The sequence below is a fragment of the Macaca nemestrina genome, chromosome 2, assembly GCF_043159975.1.
Source record: "Macaca nemestrina isolate mMacNem1 chromosome 2, mMacNem.hap1, whole genome shotgun sequence".
Taxonomy (NCBI): Eukaryota; Metazoa; Chordata; class Mammalia; order Primates; family Cercopithecidae; genus Macaca; species Macaca nemestrina.
Genome location: NC_092126.1, coordinates 23,195,019 through 23,218,756, shown reverse-complemented (window position 1 = coordinate 23,218,756; position 23,738 = coordinate 23,195,019). Strand labels below are relative to the sequence as shown.

The window sequence follows — 23,738 nt, the reverse complement described above, 5'->3', positions numbered from 1 at the left end:
AAATATTCAAAACCAGAATCAATTCCTAGAGCTAGCAGTGGAGGTCAAGGTAGTGTCATCATTTTCTTCCCTGGCAATGGATCATCAATTCCTCCAGTACAGACAGTCCCTAACTTAAGATGGTTCAACTTATGGTTTTTAAATTTTTGACTTTCCGATAGTGCTAAAGCAGTAGGATACTCTTGAGAGATAGGCCGAGTGGCAGCAGCAGCGGCAGCCAGCCATGCAATCACCAGGGTAAACCACAGATACTCTACAGTGTATTGTGTTACCAGATGATCCTGCCCCACTGTAGGCTACCGACTGTAAGTGTTCTGAGCATGTTTAAGGTAGGCTGGGGTAAGCTCTGATATTTAGTAGGTAATATGTATTAAATGCATTTTTGATATTCTCAATTTACAATGGATTTATAAGAAGGTAACCCTGTCATATGTCTAGGAACATCTGTATTTAATAATGTCCAAAGTTCTGGAAAGTACAGTGGGAAAAAGTGAGGAGAACTCACTACAAATAAAATGGTGAGTGAATGAATGGCTAACTTTTATTTGTTTTCTACAGTTGATGCCTTAGGAAGTTGAAACAAGAAACCTGTACAGCAGTTAGATAATTAAAATGGCACATTGACAGAAGATGGTTTCCTTTGTGTCTGATACATAGCATTTATGAATGAAAGTGCTCAGCATCCCAGTGGTTCTCCTTCTGAACTGGCTCATCCATTACTGGGGTAATGATTTTCCGTCCGGGAAACAGCAAAGCCAAAGGCCTATTACACAGGCAACATAAAGTTAAAAAGACATTATGAATAAAATGTTGGCTCATGCCGGCTTTTGCCAAGCCTTCTCCAGAGAAGATTGCCTGATGCCGACACGTGTTTATTACACTTAATAATGTTTACATAATTCTTCTTTGAGCTCATTAGAGCTGTCAGATCAGAAGTAAATGTATTCCCCCCTCTGTTTATCTCTAAAGACTTCTCAGTCAATAAAGCAAGATGAATGACATCCAGGGCGCAGACAAGTACTCTTGAGCTTTGCAAACACTGCCAAGTTAAACCCTCAGCCAGGGTGGGCTTGTGAGTCTCAGGACTGCGGGAGCATGCATCTCATCAGCCAATTAGTTCTCTTAGCGGTGCTTTTCCAACTTTCATGTGCTTGGAATCTCCCTGAGAGCTTCTTAAAATACACAATACTAGGCCCCCTCCCCAGAGATTTTGGTTCACTAGATCTGGGGTAGGACCCAGAAATTTGCATTTCTAGCAAGCCCCTAGGTGATGCTGACGCTGCCAGTGCATGGAACACACTCAGAGTAGCCCTATTCTGGAGTTTATTTCCAATAGTCTCTTTTGTTGGGGAGGAGGGTGGCGGTACCCCTTGGCAATTTGGGACATCCTGGCTGGCCTGTGGCATGCATCAGCCACAGCGGTGAAGGCGGCAGGGGCCGCAACCAGAGCAGCAGCAGTGGCAGCAGTAACAGCCGGCCGCCGCCTCCTGCTCAGCTCACGCGGAAACCCCACTGGGCCGTCGTGGCTCCGCGCGGTTGCGGGCCAGCGTGGAGAGGCGGGACGTGGCACCCGGGGGCGGGGCCTGGCGCCCGGGGGCGGGGCGCAGCGAGCCGGGCTCCCGCTGTCTCCTCTCAGCGGCGGCGGCAGGGGCTGAGGGCACAGCCAGCGGGCGGCGCGCCGCGGACTCCCAGGCAGCCCGCCGAAAGGTAAAGCCAGGAGAGCGCGCTGGCGGGTCTTGCTGTTGGGTGGCTGCTGTCCAAGCCCCGAGCGTCCCCGGAGCCCCAAGCTGGGTCTGGAAGACCAGGGCATTTGCATGGCATCCAGGGACCGGCTGCCTAGCAGGGATTTTGCGTGTACCGCGGCGGGGCCAGGGGCTGGGGGTGGGGTGTCTGCAGCGGGAGTCCGCGACCGATCCCAGGACATCTGGACTCGAGGACAACTTTGCGCAGCAGTCCTCTTCCAAGTTCCCTTTATTGCTATTGTCTTAGCGCCTGTCTGACAGTCTCCCCGGACTCCAGCTTTGTTCTCATTAGGCCAAACCAGCCGTCCCCAGGGGCGTGAACCCAGGAGTCGCTGGCAAGTTGCACCTGCCAGTCGGATCCTCCCCGGCTCCCTTCCCATCCCTGCCGGGTCCAGCGCTGTCCTGCTCACATTAGGGCTGGACACGGCGAGACCTGGCGCCCTCGGGAGCAGGGGTTCTCGCTCCATTCCCCTGTGGAGGTCTAAGATCGGGGCCGGGGTATCGGACCTCTGGGTCGCGGCATGCTTTGGGGCCGGAGAAAGGGCGAGAAAAAGTTTGAGCATTGGCTGGGCCTAGGGAGCGGGTAGCGCCAGGCTGCACATGGCAGGAGTTGGAGAGAGTACTAGGGGCTTGGCGCTAGGCAGAGGGACCCGGCCAGGGACCGAGCCTTGGAGGCTGAGCCTCCAAGCCTGGATTGTCAGCCGGGAAGGGGTGCTTGCTGTGTGCGCGCTTTGGCAGGAAGGGGCTGTGTGTGATTGTGGAGATGATGGGCGGAAAAACAGAGAAGAGAGAGGTACTAGGGTTCTGTGTAATTGTAGTGTGCCCCAGTGTGCACTTTTCTCCCTCCGGATATTTTGAAGAAGGTGTGCACGCGATGTCTTGTACGTGGACTCCCGGAGGTGGGGGTGGGGGTGGGGACGAGGGATAAGTTTTACCTAGAGCTAGAGCTGGCGTTGAAAGTGAACAGGTGACAGAAGACGTGTGTGTGTGTGTGTGTGTGTGTGTGTGTGTGTGTGTGCGCGCGCGCGCACCGTGGCCAAGGATGCTCGGGCGCTGGACCGCCCGCTGTGCCTCCACACACCCCCGCCCCGCCCCCTTCCAGCTCTCAGCGCGGGTTGAGTTTCCCTGACACTCCCCGCCCGAGGCAGGCAGGCAGAGGCGAAGTGATGGTCGCAGAGTGAAGCAGACAAAAGGGTGCATTTGAACGACCCTTCCAGGACCAGACGGCTAGAGTGTAGGGTGTGTGTGTGCGCGCGTGTGTGTGTGTGTGTGTGTCTGTCTGTCGGTCTGTCTGTCTGGAGGGGGTCCCTGCTCTGCCAGCTATGGAGGGACCACTGAGAGAAGAGGAAAGAGGTAGGACCGGGAGAAAGACAGGTGAGGCGGAGCAGAGAAGAAGAAACAGAATGGGAGAGAGTCGAGAGCCGAGATGTAAATGCATCTTACCTGATTGGACGCAGATATATAAATTAATTTTAAAAAGAGGTTCTAGCAGTAGGAGAAGAAGAAGAAAAGAGCCCTGAAGCTAAAATTTTAGAGATGGGGGCGCAATAAGTTTGATTATTTAATAAAGGTATCTTATCGAGCCATGGTAAAGTAAGTCTAAAACCCTCTCCGAAGTTTATTGCTGGTTTTAGATAGTCTCCTTTGACACATCTTTACAGCACCTACTCCAGAAGTACCTTTTGACTGTCAGAAAGAAGTAAAAGGCATGTATACACAAATAAAATGCAGCTAAATGAAGTTTAAATGAAGCTTTGAGCCGGATTAAATGGCTTGTGTAACTGCTGAATGTTGCTAAAGTACTGTCAGAGCTATAAAATAGCCAGACAAAAATAAAGGAAAAAATAATTGTAACAAGAAAATGAAGGCTTTACAAGAACTTCAGTAATGAAAACATAACAATTGATGGTATGATGCAGTAATTATTTTCGTATTTACGCCATTAACGATTGTAATTTAACGTTAATGTCCTGGTATTTTATTCCTTCTCATTTGCAGACAAAAGCACATCTGAGACGCCATCAGGGAGTAATTTGGTAATATAAAGTCATGAATAGAAAACACTAAACCATGCTCAGAACTCTGACAACATAAAGCGTGAAACAAAATAACCTCATTTGCTGTTTATTATCTGTCTTTATAATTCTGTTTACCATCATTTGCATAAATGAATAGCTAAATTGTATAGTATATTCCTTCTTGGACAAAAAAATACGTGATGCTTATAGATATGGCGGGGCGGGGGGAACTAGTAGGTAATTCTTACCTTAAGCATGAAGAAAAAAAGAAACTCTGTGGGATTAGAAACTGTTGCAAATAATCAGAATGCAAATTTAACCTACTTTAGGCATCCTTATTTTATTTAACTTGGCTAAGGTAGCTTTAACAATATATATGTAATTAGGAGATGCACAGACCCTAAACTTCTTTGCTAGCAAATCATAACAAAACTGAACTGAAGAGCCACACATTATGCCATGAAGCAGTTTTGTTAATCTGAAAAACTATTTTTTTCTATTCAGACTTACAAAGGGTAAATTTTCTGAAAGAAGGAAGGAGTTTATTGGAAGAAGTTCAAAGCAAAATTATTTCAGCAGAAACTTAAGTTATAAACATCTTAAGACAATTAATCATCAGAGTTCACACATTTTAAAAGTATTGTGCATTGTTTTAACCTTAGGGACATTTGTTAAAACTTCTTTACTCATATGATAAAGGGAAAAAATAATAACTGCATTAAAAAGGCTGTAAAGTAAAATGCCAGCAAAACAGCTGAGCAAAACATGTGGTTAAGAAGGATCAATCAAGCACATCAATGTTTAAAAATATCTATTTATTATTACCAGACTCATAAAATATCACAGTGATTGAATATCCCTTTTCCTTCCCATACAAATCTGCTGATCTCATGTGGAAGAGCACAATGAAATCAGTATTACCTGAGAATAGATTCCATGAGAGAATAAAGACTTTGTATATATTTCAAGTACAGAGAAAAAAAAATTTAAGTGGGAAGTAAGCCCTTCATTACAGTGGAGCCTGGTGATTGTGTAAGATTGGGGTAAGTTCTTAGCAGTTAGTTGGCTACAAACTCATTTGTTTATTCATTTCTGTGCTATGCATTTATTAAGTACCCATTATTAATGACCAACTGTTGTACTAGGTACTGGGGTTTCAAGGATGAGTTAGACTCATCCCCTGTATTTAGAAAAAATTGAGTCCCATAAGATATACAATGAATGTCTATTAAAAATAAAGTTCTTAAAATGAGTACACAGTTATGTGGGAAAATAAATGCAATAAAATATGAGAAGTGTCCACCTATCCTAGAACTTGGGAATAAAATAGGCTAGACTCAACTTTCGGCTCTGTTTCTTACTAGTTATGAGAACCTGATCCAGTTATTTAACCTCTCTGAACCTCAGTTTTCTCATCTGATAAATGACAGAAAGAACACTTCCCTAAATCATGGGGTTTTTACAACAATTACATGTCAACATATTTTTAATGTCTTCTATGTTTAAAACCAACGCTGGATCCCATACTTCCCAGCATCCCTTACCTCATTTATTTTCTCCGTGTCATTGTCAAACTTCTGGTGAGGCTTGTCTGCACATTTTAATCTCCACATGCTAATCTCCACCTCCTCTCTACCTTACTGTCGGTCCTCCTCCAGTGTGGCTTCTGCCTCCACCGCTTACGAAAACAACTTCTCTTGACATCAGCAGTGACTACTGAGCAGTGATCTGCACTCTTACTCAACTTCTTGGAGCATTGGACAGAGTTGACTTGTCCCTTTTCTGTCATAAGGTATATTCTGTTGGCATCTTTCATTGACTTTGGTGGCTTCCGTGGGACTGTATGTCTTTAGTTCTCCTCTTTAGAGTTGATTATTTCCCAGCTGGCTCCCCTTCCATGATCTCATCTCTAAATAAAGACTGGATCTTTCCAACACTAGGGCTATATTCTAGCCCATCTTTTTATATCGCCTTCCTCTTCCCTCCCCGCCTTCCGCTTTAGGTAATATCTTTCATTCTCATGGTTTTAAGTCTTATCCATACAACAACTCAATTTATGTCTCTAATCCACTCCTGACCTCTGAGCTCCAGCAACATCTATTCAATTGCTCACTTAACATCTCCATTTGGATGTTTCACAAGCATATCCAACATTTTACATCCAAAATTAAAGGTTATATTATCACTACCAATAACCTTCTAAAATTATTCTCTCTTTAGTCTTCCTCATTTGTGGAAATGACAGTACCATACTAATTGTTCAGTCTAGAAACATAGATTTATTCCTTTGCCTCAACTATTTCTTTATTTGTCATGTACATTGTGTCCAAGGTAGGCATGTGCCTGATACCCACAGGTAGGCCTGCCAGCATTGGTGGATTATAGTCTGCAGTTGTTCTGATTGGCCAGTGCTCTGGCCATACCAGTTGGTAAGTATTTTGGACTATTACCCCTGCTCATATCTCACCTTTGTTCACCTCCATCATAACCCCTAGTGTCCAGGCCAATATCACCTTTCATCTATTATTTTTGTCCTGACATGATAGATGTGTGTGACTAGTATCACTATTTAAAGATAAACTGATTTGCTATATTTTGCAGATTATATAAGTTTCACACAATCTAATATTAGGAACTTGAACAGCAATTAAGAAAGAGCTTATACCTTTCATGGTAACTCACCAATTTAATACTAAGAGGTTGGATATGTTCCAAGGTAGAAGTCCTTTGTGAGCTGAGAAATATGCTTAGTGGATCCCACGCTAAAGCGACAGATTATGGAATTTCACTTTTGCCAAATTTGGAACACAGTACTATGCTTGATTGTTAATTTTAGGAAAATGAAGTCAGATTAAATTCTACCACTAAAAAAAAGTAAATTTAAGTAATCATAATCTTGAATAGCCTGCTTTTTCTCTTGGCCAGCGGAGTACATATCATAATAAACTTAGAAATATATTTAAAAGACTGAGAATCAAGCATGTTCAATGTTGTATACAGATTTTTTTTTTGACAAAAATTAAAAATGAAAGCAAAATATTTGAGTGAGAAGTATCATTAATGCCAACCCCAGGACTGTTGTAGCAGGCTTCCCCTCTTTCACTAGGAAGCCACTGTTCTGAGCATAACTGGCATCCTTGAGTTCACTTCACTTTGTATGTGGTACATCTGAGAGGTAAAGGTAAAAGGTTTTACCTCCCTCAAAAGAACAGTGATGACCTCAATGTAATCATGTAAACAAGAGTCCAGTGATCATTCAGTGGTATCATTGGACTCGAAGGTCAAGAAAAATCTAAGTTTCAATTTTCTAGGGATAGAAGCAGTTTTACTCACAAAAGAGTCACAGGACTGCAAGAAGAATTTGTTCAATTGTAAGCCCACGTTATATTCTCTGTTAGTCTTTTTGTGCTGATCCTGGCTTTTGCCTTTGCATTGCTCTGGGCTGTAGAACCAGTCTCATAGTAACTTTCCCTTTTCTTTTTATTTCTTCCTTTCCTTTTTCCCTTTTTCCCACTTTTTAGTTTTTTCATCTTCTTCAATTCTTCCTTCTTTCTTCACTTTCTGCTGTGCCTTTCCACTCTCTCTTCCCTTCTTCTGTCCCTTATCCTTTTAAATTGTCTTTCTTCATCCTCTTACATAAGCAAAAACAAACAAAATAAAAATATCTGTGTGAGTTTTGCCCTGGCTATTTCCACCATTATAGGATTTCATCTACTGCATTGCCCTTGCCTTTTGTACTTGATGGTCTTCGCATTTATCATGTCAAACTTATATCAAGAAGCTTAAAACTCTTGCCTCAGTTTCACCTATGCCAATAAGTAAACATTGAAAAGATGGAAGAAAGGGAATTGATAAAATGTGTCTGTGGATCCATGCTACCATGCTCTAGAATGTCCCTTTTCCAATACTGTAGTTTTTACAAGCAGGTGGCAGAAAGGTAGCAAGCCAAGTAAATAACTTCCTGAATTCAGGTACCATTTTGGAAGATTCATACCCATCTTCACAGGGATGGTGAAAATTAGAATAATGGTTTTTAAATGATGATTACTAATATTGATTGAGTGCTCTCTATGTGCCAGACTCTGTACTAAAAGCTTGGCACATATTATTGCATTTATTCTTCACGCCCAGTAGGCTCATATTATAGGTAAAGAAACAGCCTTAACAAGGTTAAACAACTGGAACAAAGGTTGCAGAACCAAAAGCATGGGAGTGGCAATTCAGATCCTCTTAACTGCTGTTCTTTATTCTGTAGTAGAGCACCTCCCCAGGAAAAACCAGGTTCTATATCTATGAATATATTCGTAATGATAGAGCACTGTCGAGATGCCCAGAAGCCACATTATCTACATTAATACGGACACACCTCAAAGAAACAATGGGTGGTGAAAGTTGTATTCATTGGCCCTGGGGGCCCAAGACATATAGGTCAGTTGAGTCCATCTTAAGGTTAGATCCTTCACAAGAAAGCATGATAGAAGCAATTCACCATAGATTGTCTCTTCAATGTGGTTACCGGGGAAGCCTGAAAACAAGTGGGATTTTCAGTCTAGGATGACCTAAACATCATGGGCTTTGGAAGAGACTTGAGTGACTCTCTGCAAGTGCTCTGTGTTCTCTTTCAGGACAATGCCTGTTCACATTTTTAGGTAAACATGGTATAGTTTGTCTTTTGAGACAGTGAATGTAGATAATGCTAGATCTGAGGAGAGGAGAAATAAGACAGCATTGTGTAAAGGAAGTGAACCTTGACCTCCAAGGAAGGAGCAAAGCAAAATCTCCTCTTTTGTGAATGGAGGCAATTGGAATTAGGTCTCTAATTCTTTGCAGCAGCAATGCCCCAGGATCTTATACGTGGCAAGAGACTGGATATAAGAGAGGACAGCTGGCAATCAGTAATGTGTCTTTTAAGGTTTCAAATATGACTGCTGTTTTCTAGCAAAGTTTATTCAAGAACCTAGTTTGAATTACATGAAAACACTGGCAGTCAAAAAAACATGAGAATATTCCAACAACTTCATGACTGGAGATCCTGTTTCTACTGTTGCCTCACATAATAGCTACGTTGGCCTTAATAAAATGTTAATCAGAACATGACATTTATTGTGTCAGCATCCTCCAAATGGCTTCCCATCTCACTCTTACTAGAAGCCCAAGACCTTACAGTGTCCTACCAAGCTCTTTATGATCTGTCCCCTGTTATCTCTCTGGCCACATCCTTGGCCTCCTTTGTTGAATGAATGAATAAATGAATGAGTAAATGATTCTTGAGCGAGACAGGGAATATCCAGGGTGCTCAATAGTGTTTATTGAATCAATGCGGGAGAGGATTTACCGTTTTATTGAAGATACTTTGGAGAAATTGGTGTTAGGAAAAAGAAGCACAGAAACAATTTAGAGAATGTGAATAACAGTAGTATATCAGAACTTCTGGATGCTGACGTAGTTTTTTTTATCCTTTATGTATGTATTTATTTCATAAGTATTTATTGAGATCTGCCAATCTAAAGGTTGGATGATCATCAATAAATGGGAAGATAAATTCACCAGCCCCTTGGGGCTGACGTTCTATTGGGAGACAAATATCACAATAAATTAGACAAATAAAACGATCATTTCAGATAGCAATATATCCTATGAAGAAAACCTTATCATATAGTTTACCTCTTTGACCTTATCCATTGGCCTCCTTTGTTGAATGAATGAATGAATGAATGAATGAATGAATGAATGAATGACTTGAGTTAGCCAGGTAATATCCAAGGTGGAGAATACTTTACTTGCAGATCCCACATATTCCTGGTAATAACCATGAATAGTGTGGTCATCTGCAAATGGTAGAGATCAGAGAGATGAGTAAAGTTTAAACAGTCTTGTGTTGAGTGAATATATAGTCTTGTCTTCCTTAAGATTTTTCCACTAGTGAAATAAGGCTTATTACTAAAATATTGCTTGAAAAACAGTTTGACAAAAGAAGATCCCAAATTGATGGCTTCTGTAAATGTGTTCTGCGTTTAATTTTAGAACTGTGTTAAATGTTCCAGTGTTACAATGACAATTGTAGTTTTCTTTTGATAATTTAATAAAGAAGTAAAACTTAGAGTAGATAGCTTTTTTCTTGCCTCACATGTGAATATATTCAATATTACAGTAAAAAGAGATAGTGCTGAAACGTTTAAATTGAAGAGGTTCAGATTCTATGTGATTTTCATCGTACTCAGTTTATTTTTTCAGTACTGATTTTGGCCCTCTTATTTTCCGGTTGTGTTAATTTTGTTATGGCACAGATCGAAAACTAGTGCAGGCTCTAAATCACCAGAATTGGCTTGGAAACATAAATGATTAATGACAAAGTCACACCAAAAAGGAAATAATGATTGCTGTGAATGAAGCATTCTGAGTTTTTTCTGATATTACTCATTAGGGTCACCAGTGACCATGAAGCCTGTATTAGTTTTCTATCACTGCCTTAACACATTAACACAAAATTAGTGGCTGAAAACATCACACATTTACTATATTACCGTTTCCATAAGTCAGAAGTCCAGGCAGGCTTACCAGGCCAAAAATCAAGGCATCAGCTACCTTGAACTTTTATCTAGAGTTTTAAGAGAAGATTTTTCCTTCAGATTTGTTCAAGTTGTTGGCAGAATTCAGTTCCATGTGGTTCTAAGACTGAACTCCCTATTTCCTTGCTGGCTGTCAACTGGGGATCATTCTCAAAAAAGAGTCATTCTTTGGCTCTATCCTTCTTCAAAGTCAGCAACAGTGAGTCCTTGTACTTCCAATTTCTCTGACTTCCACTTTTCCTACATCTCTTCTACTTGCAGCCAGAGAAAGTTCTCAGCTTTTTAAAGGCTTGTGTGATTAGATAATCCAGGATAATCTCTCCTTTTTTTAAGGTCAATTGATGAGTCACTTTAATTACATCTGCAAAATTTCTTTTGCCATGAAAGGTAACATACTCACAGGAGCAATGGCAGAGTGACAGACAGCATGGCCAGAATTTTGCTTACCAGGGCCCATGAAGTCTACCTCTGATGATACGGTTGTCAACTGAGAAAGACCAGATAACCTAAAAACTATCAGACACTATAGCTTGACAAGTATATTGGAAAGCTATAAGTTTTTGGCAAAGGAAAAAGCAGTGATCTTCTAGTACATCCTGTAATAAAGCCACCGCAGGGTAAAGATAGCCATGGTATTAAACAAAACAGAAATAGTTTATTTAATTTTATGAGATGTGGCCTCCAAAAAGTAAGCTTAAATAAACAAAGAATACTTCATGTACTGGGATGGAACATTCAAATGCCTTCAGGAGTCAGGAGTCAAGAAGGGAGGCAGCAATAATATATGACAATAACAATATGGATTAAGAACATGAAAGAGGGCAGTCCTAACTCAGCTCCAGGAACTTGCTTTACTTTGGAGCAATTTCAGCCTAGTAATGATAAATGTCTGACTTTATATGAGGATTTAGAAATCTGAATTTTTATGTAACTCTGGAAATCTGTGTAAAATCTCCAGGTTTTTTTTTTTTTTAATGCCAACTAAATCAAAACTAAAAACAAAAGAAGCACCAAAACCTAATATATTATGGGATGAAATTTGGCTTGTGGGCTGCTGGTTAGCAATTTATGGTTTTAGTCAGATGGACCAAAGTACATATTTGAGTAAAAAAGTATTTAATATAATAGAAAATACTCAATTTAGGAATTGGCATTGACAAAGATACTAATTTACTCCAGTATAGCAAGGCTAGGAGGTTTGTGGCTTCAGCTTTCAGAAGTAAAAGTGCATGCAACTTTAGTGGTCTACTTTTGTTAATCCATAGTAAAAAATATAAGCAAAAAATAAAGAAGAAACTGCTGTAATGCTGTTCTTGAGTGTTTAACCTTATTTGAGTGTCTAGAATACCACTTTTTCTTGATTTATACTTTTTAGGTTTAGGTTTCCACAAGTAAAAGGGATAAGGATAAATCATGATGAATTATCCACTGAATTTGAAAACAATGGGAAGGAGGCCAGGCATGGTGGCTCATGCCTATGTTCCCGGCACTTTGGGAGAACGAGGTGAGGGGACTGCTTGAACCTAGGAGTTCGAGACCAGCCTGGGCAATATGGAGAAACCCTGTCTCTGAAAACAAAAAACAAAAAACACAGAAGTTAGCTGGGTATGGTGGTGCACATCTGTGGTCCCAGCTACTCGGGAGGCTGAGGTGGGAGGATCTCTTGAGCCCAGGGCCAGAGGTTGCAGTGAGCCGAGATTGTGCCACTGCACACCAGCCTGGGCTACAGAGCAAGACGCTGTCTCAAAAAAAAAAAAAAAAAAAAAAAAAAAAACACAAAAAACCAAAAAAACTGGGGGTGTGGGGGCGGGGAGAAACAGTTTGGATAATTGAAGCACAAATCCAGATTGTCACAAAATTACACTTGTGTTTAGAACTAGAGAGAGAATATCCTTTTAAAATGCATACTAATTTAAAAATCATTTTTAAAGAATGAATCGAAGTGCATGAAGAGGCTCAAATATTTATCCTACAGATCGAGTTTGAGGTTCATAAGGTTTTAGAAAATATCTCCAACTGAGTGGGAGCAGGGGATTGGATGGTATCATGGCTGAGAGCACAGCTCTATGACTCAAACTAATGAGAGTTTGAGTTAGGACTCTACCACTCGCCAGATAAATGACCTCTAGCAAGATTATTTCACTTTTCTGAGTCTAGGTTTTCTCACCTGCAGAATAAGATAATTAGCACCTAATTCAGAGGCTGTTGTGAAGATTAAATGGATACTTTTAAGCACTTAAGTATTACTGCTATGGTTCTTGTAACATGATTCTATATCTGGACACCTGGCATCTTATCAACGACCATCAATTCTTATGCTGTGGATTTAAAAATAAGAGACTTGTAACTCCCTAGATGGGACCAATATTTATCTGTTATTTATTAAATGGAGCTGTGAAGGTGTAGAGGTACAGGATAGCTAGAATTTGAATCAGTTGATCCTTCATTGCTTCTCTGGCTGTTGCCACCTTAGTTGAGGTAGATGGAGGGTTTTCTCAGAAATGCCCAGCAAGGAATGAAGGTTGCTGTGGGTTCATAGCAACAGTTTTGGACTTGATGCCTAAGGACCTGATGCACGTATTGCTTTCACAACATTCCAGCTAAACCATGAATACGGAAAATATACATAAGTTATCTGAGCTTTAGATTTCTTTTGTATGACATATAAAACCAAGTTTCCTAACTCACGGGCTTGAAAGGGTTGCCTGAAACAATGTATGTAAAGGTCTTTTATAGCGTTGGAATATAAATGGTTAGTATTTGCTGTTGCCCCTACAGGACCATTTTCTTTAGTCAAGCATGAGTAAGATTAAAAAAAAAAATGCAAAGATGACTTGGAGCACAAATGTAAAGATAGCATTGAGCACAACCACTTCCAAATCACTTAATAAATGTTTACCGGACATCTATCCTTTTCCAGATATGCTCGGTGTAGGGGCTAAAATCAAAAGATACACACACACTTAGCACCTAGCTTCTTGAAAGTTATGTTCTAGCTGGGAAGACAAATGCCAGAATGCACTATGATTCACGCGATGTGGGGTTTTGCACAGTATTTTGGAGATCAATGGGGCAGTAGTGTGGAGAGAGTACAGAAAGACATCCTAATTGAAATATCATTAAAATATTTTTTAGCTGGAAATAAGTGTCCAGGACATGCTGTAAAACACAAAAACCATTAATCAAAACCAAATGTGTCCCCATTTGCTTTCTTGAACTTTATTGCATTCTCAATTCAACAATTCCATGGACGCTTTCCCATTTTTCCCACCTAAGGTGTTATCTCTAAAAATATTACATAAGATTTCAAAACCTAACTAGGAGAAAGGAGTTTACCTGCTGTAGCTCCAGAAATAGTATCAACGTAGATCGTACATACACAAACCCTGCTCTTCACTCACAGCCCACGACCATGTGTTTGTAATTGGTCAGAACTGCTGCTTAGATGTAACCATTACTCAAACCACTGTAGTGGATCAGGAAGTCCTTGTTTAATTTAGGATATTACAGACAGTGTGTTGCAGTTTTGAAATCCCATATATAGAAAGGTCATGCTGAGAATTCTGTTTCAAGGGAAGAAAATGAAACCAAGTTTATAGTAACTCCTGTATCAAAATTGAACACTATTCTGTCCATTTGATATTTTAGATTAGTAGAAAACAACTAGACCAACAGAGGGCAAGTTCATTACATAATTCTAATCCTAATAGTCTTTTAAAAATGTCTCTAATGTAATAACAAATGACAACTAATAAAACTGGTTTACTACTAATGAAATAATTAGCAAACATATTTCATAATTATAAGCAGCAGTTGTATATCTATGAAGAATAATGGATGTGCAAGGTTTAAAAATAGTGTATACACACTACACACATTTTAGAAATTATTTTACATTTATTAATGCTTCTATTTGTGAATTTTATATCCTTCATATTAAATATAATTACATAGAATAAAATTAAGTATGAAAGAACCTATTGAGAAATGCTCTCTTTTTAGTTTTCATAATTAGAAGACAGAAAATATATTCCTGGACCCCTTTTTTTTAATTGATGCAGTCTATTTACATGCTCCAAAGACCTAATGATGCATTAAGAATTCTCCATTTTTGTTGGTTCGATTTTCTATTGAGCAACATTCCTGAGAGTAATAGAACGAAGTAGGGAGAGAAGAGACTGAGAACTGCCCAAGACTGGCTACAGTTATGGAAATAAGCAAATGATAGAACATAATTCAGATTATTTTCATTTTTTGTTTTTTATCAGAGAGTCATTGTCTTTAGATATAAAACATATAAACTATTCCATTATAAATTCAAAGCTATAGTTAGGTCAGCACATTAAAAACTACTTCAAAATGGAATTATTTTATCGCTTTGATTTCTTTATTTCCTTTATAGAAAAATAAATGCCAATTGGGCTGAAAATTATAGAGGATTATCTTCTCTCCTCATAAAGGTTAGTAATATGAATATGATTTTGTGAGGAATTTGATTTGGGGGTTGAGGGAGTGATCTTATTAGCACGAGACTCCCTTGGCCAATAATCTCATAACTATGGGATATATATTAAATCCTTTTCTATTTATATTCTTTGGCAGGCCGTTATTCATTGTTATTGTGGAGATTTTGTTAAGTAATAGTTCTCTTGAGAAATCATGGGTACTTTTTCGAGGTCGCAATTTCCTATGAGCTTAAAGAGTGGGCCATATATCCTCTCTTCAGTTCGGAGCCCACTCTATACCCATTTTCTTTAACACATACTTTATTTGTAAGGTTTCTGACACTCCTTTCTTCCGAGAACTTAAGAGTGATATATCACTCTTTATTTTGTGAAGTAAAATTGATTAGAGGAAACAATAAACATAATTCTTTAACCATGAAACCCAATATATTTTGAATACTTGGCTGGGCCGCATAACGATAGTCACATGTTCATTCTCTGGAGACGGCCGGGTTGAGCCCGTGGCTCCTAGTGAACAGTCCTCACAGTATTTCTTCTCAGAGTGGAAGGGATCTCACTTTTGGCCTTTATTATTATTATTTCCTTTGCTCTGACATGACAGAAATCCATCGCTTTCTTGATACTGATACCTGTTCACTGTTGTCAGATCCTTACCAGGAAGGGAAAACCAGCTAACACAGTATTTTTTTTTAACATTCACCTAGAGGTTTTAATGATAACCATGCTTTAAAAATTGGATTAATTGAGCAATGCTGCTAAGCAGATAATTCCATATTAGGTTTCACTGACTGTCAAGGGGCCATGTGACAGCAGCTTCCAATTCAAAATCTGTGGTGCTTCAGACCATCTCTTCCAGACAGGAGCCAACTTAAATGGATGAAGAGACCCCTTAGGGAAGTAGATAAAACATTAATTTTAAAAGACAGGGAGACTTAATTTCAGATCTTATCTTTAATACTTACTAGCTGTGGGACCTCAGAAAAGTTACTTCATTGCCCTGAATTTACATTTTCTCAACTGTAAAAGAGATGTAACAACACCCGCCTGTGAGAATTAGTTGACTTTACATAGACAAAGTACCTGGCACATTGCGGGTCCATTTTAAAGTGAGTTCCATACACTCATCGCCCTCATATAGATTTGAATCAAATATGTATCTTCTGCCAGCCCACACACCATCAAACTACTATATCAGATCAGCAAGAAAATTAGATGAGCCTTTTGCTACTCTAACTATGGTCCCCGATGAGCAGCATCAGCATCATTTGGGAGCCCATCAGGAATGCAGAATCTAGGGCTCAACCACAGACCTGCTGAACTGAAATCTACAATTTAACAAGATACCCAGATGATTTGTGTGCACAGCCAAGTTTGAGAAGCACTGAGATAGACCATGACATTTCTCCTATGGCAAAGTCGATCAGCTGTGTTGTTGGTTGTCCATTCCTTTTCACCATTCTCCTGTTGTTTTGGTGATTTGAGGGGATGCTCATGTGTGCACACACATACACACACACACACACAGATACCCATATTCTCTCAGCACTTGCACCTTGGTCAATGCATGCTCACTTGCACACACATCAATGGAACATCCCTCAGCCTAGGGCTTGGCACAAGTAGATCCTCAATAAATGTTTATTGAGTGAAATAAAACAGCCAACAGTCAGACAAGCAGACTCTCCCATCTGTTCTGCAGATGCACAGCAGCCCTAGAAGGGCCTGGAGAGAGATGGATGTACTTGAGGTCTTTGCCAGGAGGCATTACCCTTGCCCAATGGGGAGGAGGGGTTTGCTCTCTGCTATTCTTGCCAGGAGATCTGCTGAGGTTCTGAAAGCTGTCACATGTGTGCAGCCAGAACAAAGGCCTGGGAGCACTTTTTTTTCTTTCTCTTCCCTGTCTGGCAAGACTGGTGCCACAGTGCTTTGGAAACCGTTTTTCATGCTCATAAGGGGCAAAGAGTAGGTACAATGGGACTGCACCAGGATTATAATTTTCCCACATCTGCAACTAACCTGTTAATGTCTCAAAATCTCTATCGATTTCGAATTTCCAAGTTGTTGGTTCCCAGGCTGGCATAGGATGTGACTGCAGTGGGAAAAAACTGGGGAGCAGCTATTACCCAGAGCAAGATGAAACTGCTGGAGAGAACTTGCTGCCTTGAAGACTGTGAGAAACAAAACTGCAGGCCCTTGATGATTTGGGAAATGAATTGTAGTGCGTGACCTTGGGCAAATCAAATATGGCACTTCTTCAATCTATAACATTGTGATAAATGTATCTAAATGGAATTTTATCAACTTATACCCAGAGTATATTTCAGTGAAGTTCATACCAATATTCTCTGGACCCCTGCGATCTGGAACCTGCTTCCCCAGGGAGTTAGCACTCTTACCCTCCTCTTTGTCCCTGCTCCACAGGTCTGTCTTGGCAAAATCGTCAAGTCAGGTGACTTCTTTTTGGAGCCATCCCACCTTACTTTCCAACTCTGCTTTGGTCTTGGAAATATGGTGAAATCACAATGACCAACGTCTTCCTCTTCAGCAAACTCCTCTGTCCTTGCTGCAAAACATTTCTTCTTATTCAACAACCAAAACTGTCATTTACCCACCATGGCCAATCCCACATAGGAGTTAGGAAAACAATCAGATTAGCATCCATATAAGAATAAAATCTCCCCTAATCTACTAAGGATATTTTTCTCTTCTAACCTAGGTGGAATCATTATTCATGAGAATTTACAACAGGAGTGACATATTTAAAATGGCATAAAGCAGATTTTTAAAGGGGACATTGATCAATGGTTTGGCTAATACTAGCTATGATATCAGATAAATACCCAATTTCAGTCGCTTAATAAAATTAAATTTGATGTAATATGTAGAAAACAGTGCAATAATGGTATACCTGGACTAGGAAGGAGCAGTAGGTAAGAAGGATTATTCCACTAAGTCATTCAGGGACCCAGGATAACAAAGGCTCAGCTGTCTTCCATGTGTGGTTTTCTAGGTTGCTCTGGGTATTGACATTCAATTGGCGTATGGGGCAAGAGAGAGAGAATCATGCATGGGAGATTTTGATGGGGCATGATTTCTCACATCCCATTGTGTAAATCTGAATCCTATGGCCATGTTTAACTGTGAAAGAGGCTGAGAAATGTAGCCTATCTAAGTGCCAGAGTTGATGATCATTTATCAGTCATTGCTGCACTCATGTACAAGTGGGAACAGCCCTGTTTCTTTTTTCTGTTTCTCCTGCAGCTCCTTGGAAAGGTTTGACATTCCCTCCCTGACTTGAGAGTCAGTTCTCTGCAGCAGATAGCCCCCTTCCACCCACCTGAAGAACAAGAATAGAATCTTGGCATGCCACATTTTAACAGTTGCCAGCAATTAATCCAGAGTCGATTTCCTGTGTCTCACAAGGTTGTTGTGAGAATTAATGAATTATTTGGGGTGATTATCATCGCTTTGATCATTGTCTTTGTCCTGTGCTTTTACAGTTTACACTGTGCAGGCACAGACTTACACAATACCTCTGCGAGAGGCAGAGTGCTTATTATTATTCCACTTACCACAGGAGGAGCTGAGATGCATGCAGGTTAAAAGACATCCTCCAGTGCAACAGGGTCACTCCTGTATGCAACACTGTTATTACAATATTTTTTAAGGTAGAACATTCTGGAAAGAAAAGGTAAGACAAAATTGGTGGTTTGACATCTTTTTCATCACTGTGTTGGCTCTGCAATCTACCTGCTGGGTGATCTTGGGCAAGTTAATTAGCTACTCTGTGTCTCCAATTCCCTAATGTGTAAAATGGGACTAATCATAGTAGCTACCTCCTGGGTTATTGTGTGGATCAAATAAGATAAGGAATGTTAAGTATTTAAGACAACATCTGGCACTTAACATATGCTTCATAAATATTAGTTATTAGCATTCTTTAAAAAAATTCCAGGAGAACTGGTATCCAGTTCAAGAACTTCAAATAAGAAAATAACAGAATATGTGGCCTTTTGTTATTGGCAACAGTGAAGTAGAGGCAGAAAATGTGACATCAGCATTATCTATTTGCAGAAGGGAATATGCTGTTCCTTAGTAAGCTAACCTTGCAGGAATGAAACCTTCCTATGAGGTATGGCCAACAAATTGCAGGAACTGTTGTGGAGGGCAGGGATTCCGAAGTACGTCTGCCTAGTACACAGGCTGCTGGCACTGGCTGTGTCCAGATGTCCTTAGTCTGAGAGTGGTAGCTTCCCCTGAGTGGCTGCTTCCCTGAGGAGAACAGAAGACCTTATGTTCCTTGAGCCAGGGCAAATGCTCCTTCATGGTCAGTGAGAGCACTTTCTGTTCTTGGTGTTGAGGGTAACTTGCTTTATTAACAATGAATCTGTATACCTGTGTGGCAATGAACTTCCACCTATTCTATGGCCAAAATTGGAAAAAAATAAAAAAGAAAGAGAAGAGCATGAAATTCAGATTTGCTCAATGAGAAGATTAAGCAGTTGTATTTATACACAGGATGCGGATTCAGCAAATTCGTCAGTGTCCTTCTGTATCAATACTTCTCAAAGGTTACTGTACAAGCAAATCACCAAGAGATCTTGGTAAAATAGAGATCCTTACTCAGCAGGTCTGGGGTGGTGCCTGAGCTTCTGCTTCTACACACACTTTCCTGTGTTTTGGATGCTGCTGATCTGGGGCCACACTGAATCAGGTAGTCTGAGGGTGTGACCCAGCCATCTGTGCTTTATAAGCCCTGCAAGTGTCTTTTGACATAGCTAAAGTCTGAGACCCATTGTTCAAGAGCAGCTGTCCCTGGCTTTGAAAGGTGTGGTGATAATGTAACCAATCACACAGAGTGACTCTAGGCCCCTAAAGAATGCCTCCTGGTCTTTCTTCTGCTCAGTTCCTTGGACTGGTATATCCTGGAGTGGAAGACTGGATGTGGAGGAAGATTGTTCTTCAAAGTCTTAGTTTTCCATATGAATTCTTCCACCCTTGTTCTACTTTCCTTATGTGAAAACCACATAGAACCAGATGACTCCAAAGTAAACTGTAAACAGTGGAAATTGTTTCAGGATACAATAATCCCTAAGTGGCTCTTCAGTCTCAAGTCTTCCATTTGAGAACTTCCTTTGGTTGTTGAATTGGGATAAAATAGGGTGACCAACTATCTGGATGTGTCTGAGACCAAGAGGTTTCTCACACTGCATGGGACTTGTGGTTCTTACAACAGGCCCTAGGTGGTTGGTCACCCTAATTGTAGGCCATTGCTGCTCCAGCTTTAAAACGTGAATAATTTGGAAATCTTGTTAAAATACAAGCTGATTCAGTACTTCTAGGTTGGAGCTGGAGAGCCTGCATTTTCAGACATTTTCAACAAATACCCAAGTGATGTTGCGCTTCTTGGCTGTGGACCATACTTTGAGTAGCAAGGCGGTAGAGCTGGCCTATGTGCAGAAAGACCAAGGATGCCCCTTAGCCACTTAAACTGCAAGTAGACTACTCAGCCCTGACAAATTTAGAGAGCATTTGAGGGTCACATTTAATGCTTCAGGATTATGGGTTTTGCCTTCATACATAAAGTATCAATACATCTCCACTCCTCTGAGCTGAAAGACTTTTTGAATTTTATTAAATTTTTTTGAGATGGTCTTGCTCCGTGGCCCAGGCTGGAGTGCAGTGGCACAATCTTGGCTCATTGCAACCTCTGCCTCCTGGACTCAAAGGATCCTCCCATCTCAACCTCCAGAGTAGCTGGGACCACAGGCATGCGCCACCATGCCCAGCTGATGTTTGTCTTTTTGGTAGAGGCAGGGTTTTTGCCATGTTGCCCAGACTGGTCTTGAACTCCTGGGCTCAAGTGATCTGCATGCCTCAGCCTCCCAAAGTGCTGGAATTATGGGTGTGAACCATGGCACCGGCCCTGTAAGGTTTTAAACACCTCAAATCCAAGTACTGTCTCTCTTTCTTTTTAACTGTTTTTTTTAAAATACAAAGATAGGTGACTGCTGTTGAGTCATGTCTAGAGCGTTCTTAAGCCGATTGACTTCTCAGTTCCTGCCTAAGTACTACTTAATGCTTTTCCTTGTTTGGGATGAGCATCTGCGAACAACCTGGGAAGTATTTATCATTTTTGGCCTTTTCTCTGCCTCACGAAGGGTACATCTGTCCTTCAGTGTACAGCTGTGGCTGACCACAAGGTCTTTTAATGTTTGCAATGCTTCTGCTTTTCAGCATAATGAGTTTTGCTTTATCCATAGCCCCTTTTAGTAATTGCAACATAGCAGCATATTCTGTATCCCATCTGTTTCCATGATTGATTGTTTTTTACTTCACGATGTCCTAGAGGGTTATTTACAGGAAAATTCAGGCCTTAGTGTGACCTTTCAGACTATCATAAACTGTGTTTATATCCAGGTATGACTGTCTATGCCTTATGGCCACCCAAAGAAGAAATAATTTATTTGATGTTGATTATGGATTTCTCCTTACTACTCACTTTGGACAGGCTTGCACTAAATTTCATTGTCTTGCAACATCTACCTGTCTGCTTACGCTTCCTTACCCAGCCATTCTGGCTATAGAAGTCCATTGTTATCTGCAGGGGATACTTTCCAAGGCCCCCAAGGGGATGCCTGGAATGGAGAATAGTCCCAAACTCTCTCTATATAATGTTTTTTCCTATACATTCATGATAAAGTTTATGATGTTTAATTTATAAGTTAAACACAGTAAGAGATTAATAAAAATAAGCAATTATAACAATATACTGTAAAAAAAAAAAAGTAAATGTAGTTTCTCTCAAAATATGGTATTGTACTATACTTACCTGTTTTCAGACCATGGTTGCCCCGCAGGGAGGGAAACTGCGGATAAGCGGGGAGCTACTGTATATGCCGCATGTGTTCATGGAGAAAGTGAGAATGGTTGTGCCTGTGGCAGAGCTTAGTAATGGCTCTCAAGAAGCTGCTGGTTCCAGTTATTCTTGCCACTTATGTTCTATAAAGTCACCAAGATTGCTGCCTTAGCAAATACAGGGTTAGGTTCCTGTGAGCCTCTGGTTACAACAGTTCCATCAATTGAGCAATATTTAGCATTGTTTTATGTGTGTTTCTGTTTAAAGACACCTTATTTAGTACACATTGATTAACATGGAGCTCACAGCCAATAGGACTGTAAGTCACACCTGAAAAAGCTTCTCAAATACATGTATTTTCTCCATAAAGCACATTGCAGCATTCTTGAGCTTAGAAACACTAAACAACACTTCAGCATATGCTTGCAGGCCATTTTGAGCAGTGAAGTCATCAACACATACCACAAAATGTAGGAAAATTGTGGCACTAAGAAGACGAGTGAAAAACCCTGCACTTGTTTATAGCATGTGAGCTGAAACAGAAAGGCAGAGTGTTACCTTGTCTGGCCTCAGCTGACCTGCACATTGGGCCACTCAAACATTTAATGGCTTTGCTCCTGCCCTAGAATGACTATAAAGTGCCTTAAGTATTTATTTATTTATTTTTTTGAGACGGAGTCTCGCTCTGTCGCCCAGGCTGTAGTGCAGTGGCCGGATCTCAGCTCACTGCAAGCTCCTCCTCCCGGGTTCACGCCATTCTCCTGCCTCAGCCTCCCAAGTAGCTGGGACTACAGGCGCCCGCCATGTCGCCTGGCTAGTTTTTTGTATTTTTTAGTAGAGACGGGGTTTCACCATGTTAGCCAGGATGGTCTTGATCTCCTGACCTCGTGATCCACCAGTCTCGGCCTCCCAAAGTGCTGGGATTACAGGCTTGAGCCTCCGCGCCCGGCCTCAAGTATTATTTTGTGGGGGTTACAAATGAACTTTAGTGAGTAGGCAAATTCACAAGTATGGACTCCACTAATGAGTAGGATTGAGTATATATTGTTATTTAACCATCCTCTTGACAGCTGGCTCTGCTTTCTTTATGAAAGAATAATAATTCATTGACTTCACTCACTTAAAGAGGCAAAGATATTTGCCTTCAGCCATTTAAAAATTGCTGGATCATGTTGACAGAGGTCTGCCTCCTACATAAATGCAGGCATAGCATCACCTCAGCCACACCTTCACATATTGTTCATCAAAGCCGTTCCTTTATGAATGAGCATGGCAGCAGCCTTTGTGGATATGACATGCAAGGCACTAAGGTCAGGGGACAGATCTTTGAGTTTTAGGAGCTTGCAATCTCTCAGAGAAAGGCTCAAGTACAACATAATAAACATTAAGTTCCTAATGGATGGAACAATAGGTGTTAGAGAATTTCAAACCCACCAAGGTTTGGTCAATAGAGTTGTTTAATTGGGAGTGGTCAGCATTTGTCTACCGTTAAACTCTACATCTATCTTCTTTACCAAGGTGTCAATGCCTAACATATAGTAGGAGCTCAAAAAGTATTTATTAATGACCATGGAAGTACTTGAGCTGGTATCTCAGACCTTATTTTTCACATCCTGCCTGCTAAATTTCCATGAGATGTTTAGCAAGTGAAATTATACTTCATAAGTCAGTTGATTATGTCCCAGGACTTACACACTTTAGCTTTGATAATTTTCCCCTCAACATTGTAAAAATGTTCAAATAGGTTAAAATAATTTTACAGGGGATATCTATATACCCATTGTCTATATCTACAATTAACATTTTACTATCCTTGCTTTATCACATAGCTGTTTACCCATTCAGCATCCATTATGGGAATGAGCTAAAAGATGTCAAATACCCCTGCAGGTGGAATTTCTGTGGTTTTGCATTTGATACTTGGCTTAGTGCAGATGGAGTTAAGGTGGTAGATGAGCTACGAATAACTTCTCAGTTTTGAAACTTGGACTCAGAAAATTTTACTGGAGCACAGTTGTCTTTGTTTTGTGCTGGTATAACAATTAATAGTGGAGACTGAGTCACTTATAAAGCGCAGACATTTC

At 40.5% G+C, this 23,738-nt stretch overlaps 1 protein-coding gene across 1 annotated transcript in view; it reads left to right on the top strand.

Moving 5' to 3' along the window:
* Positions 1 to 1,624: 1,624 nt before the first annotated feature.
* LOC105488933 (retinoic acid receptor beta) overlaps positions 1,625 to 23,738 on the top strand; it is a 770,293-nt gene continuing 748,179 nt past the window's right edge. Inside the window, exon 1 of the mRNA XM_024795091.2 lies at positions 1,625 to 1,707. The gene's annotated coding sequence lies outside the window, so the exon portion shown is untranslated. The remainder of the gene's footprint in view (positions 1,708 to 23,738) is intronic.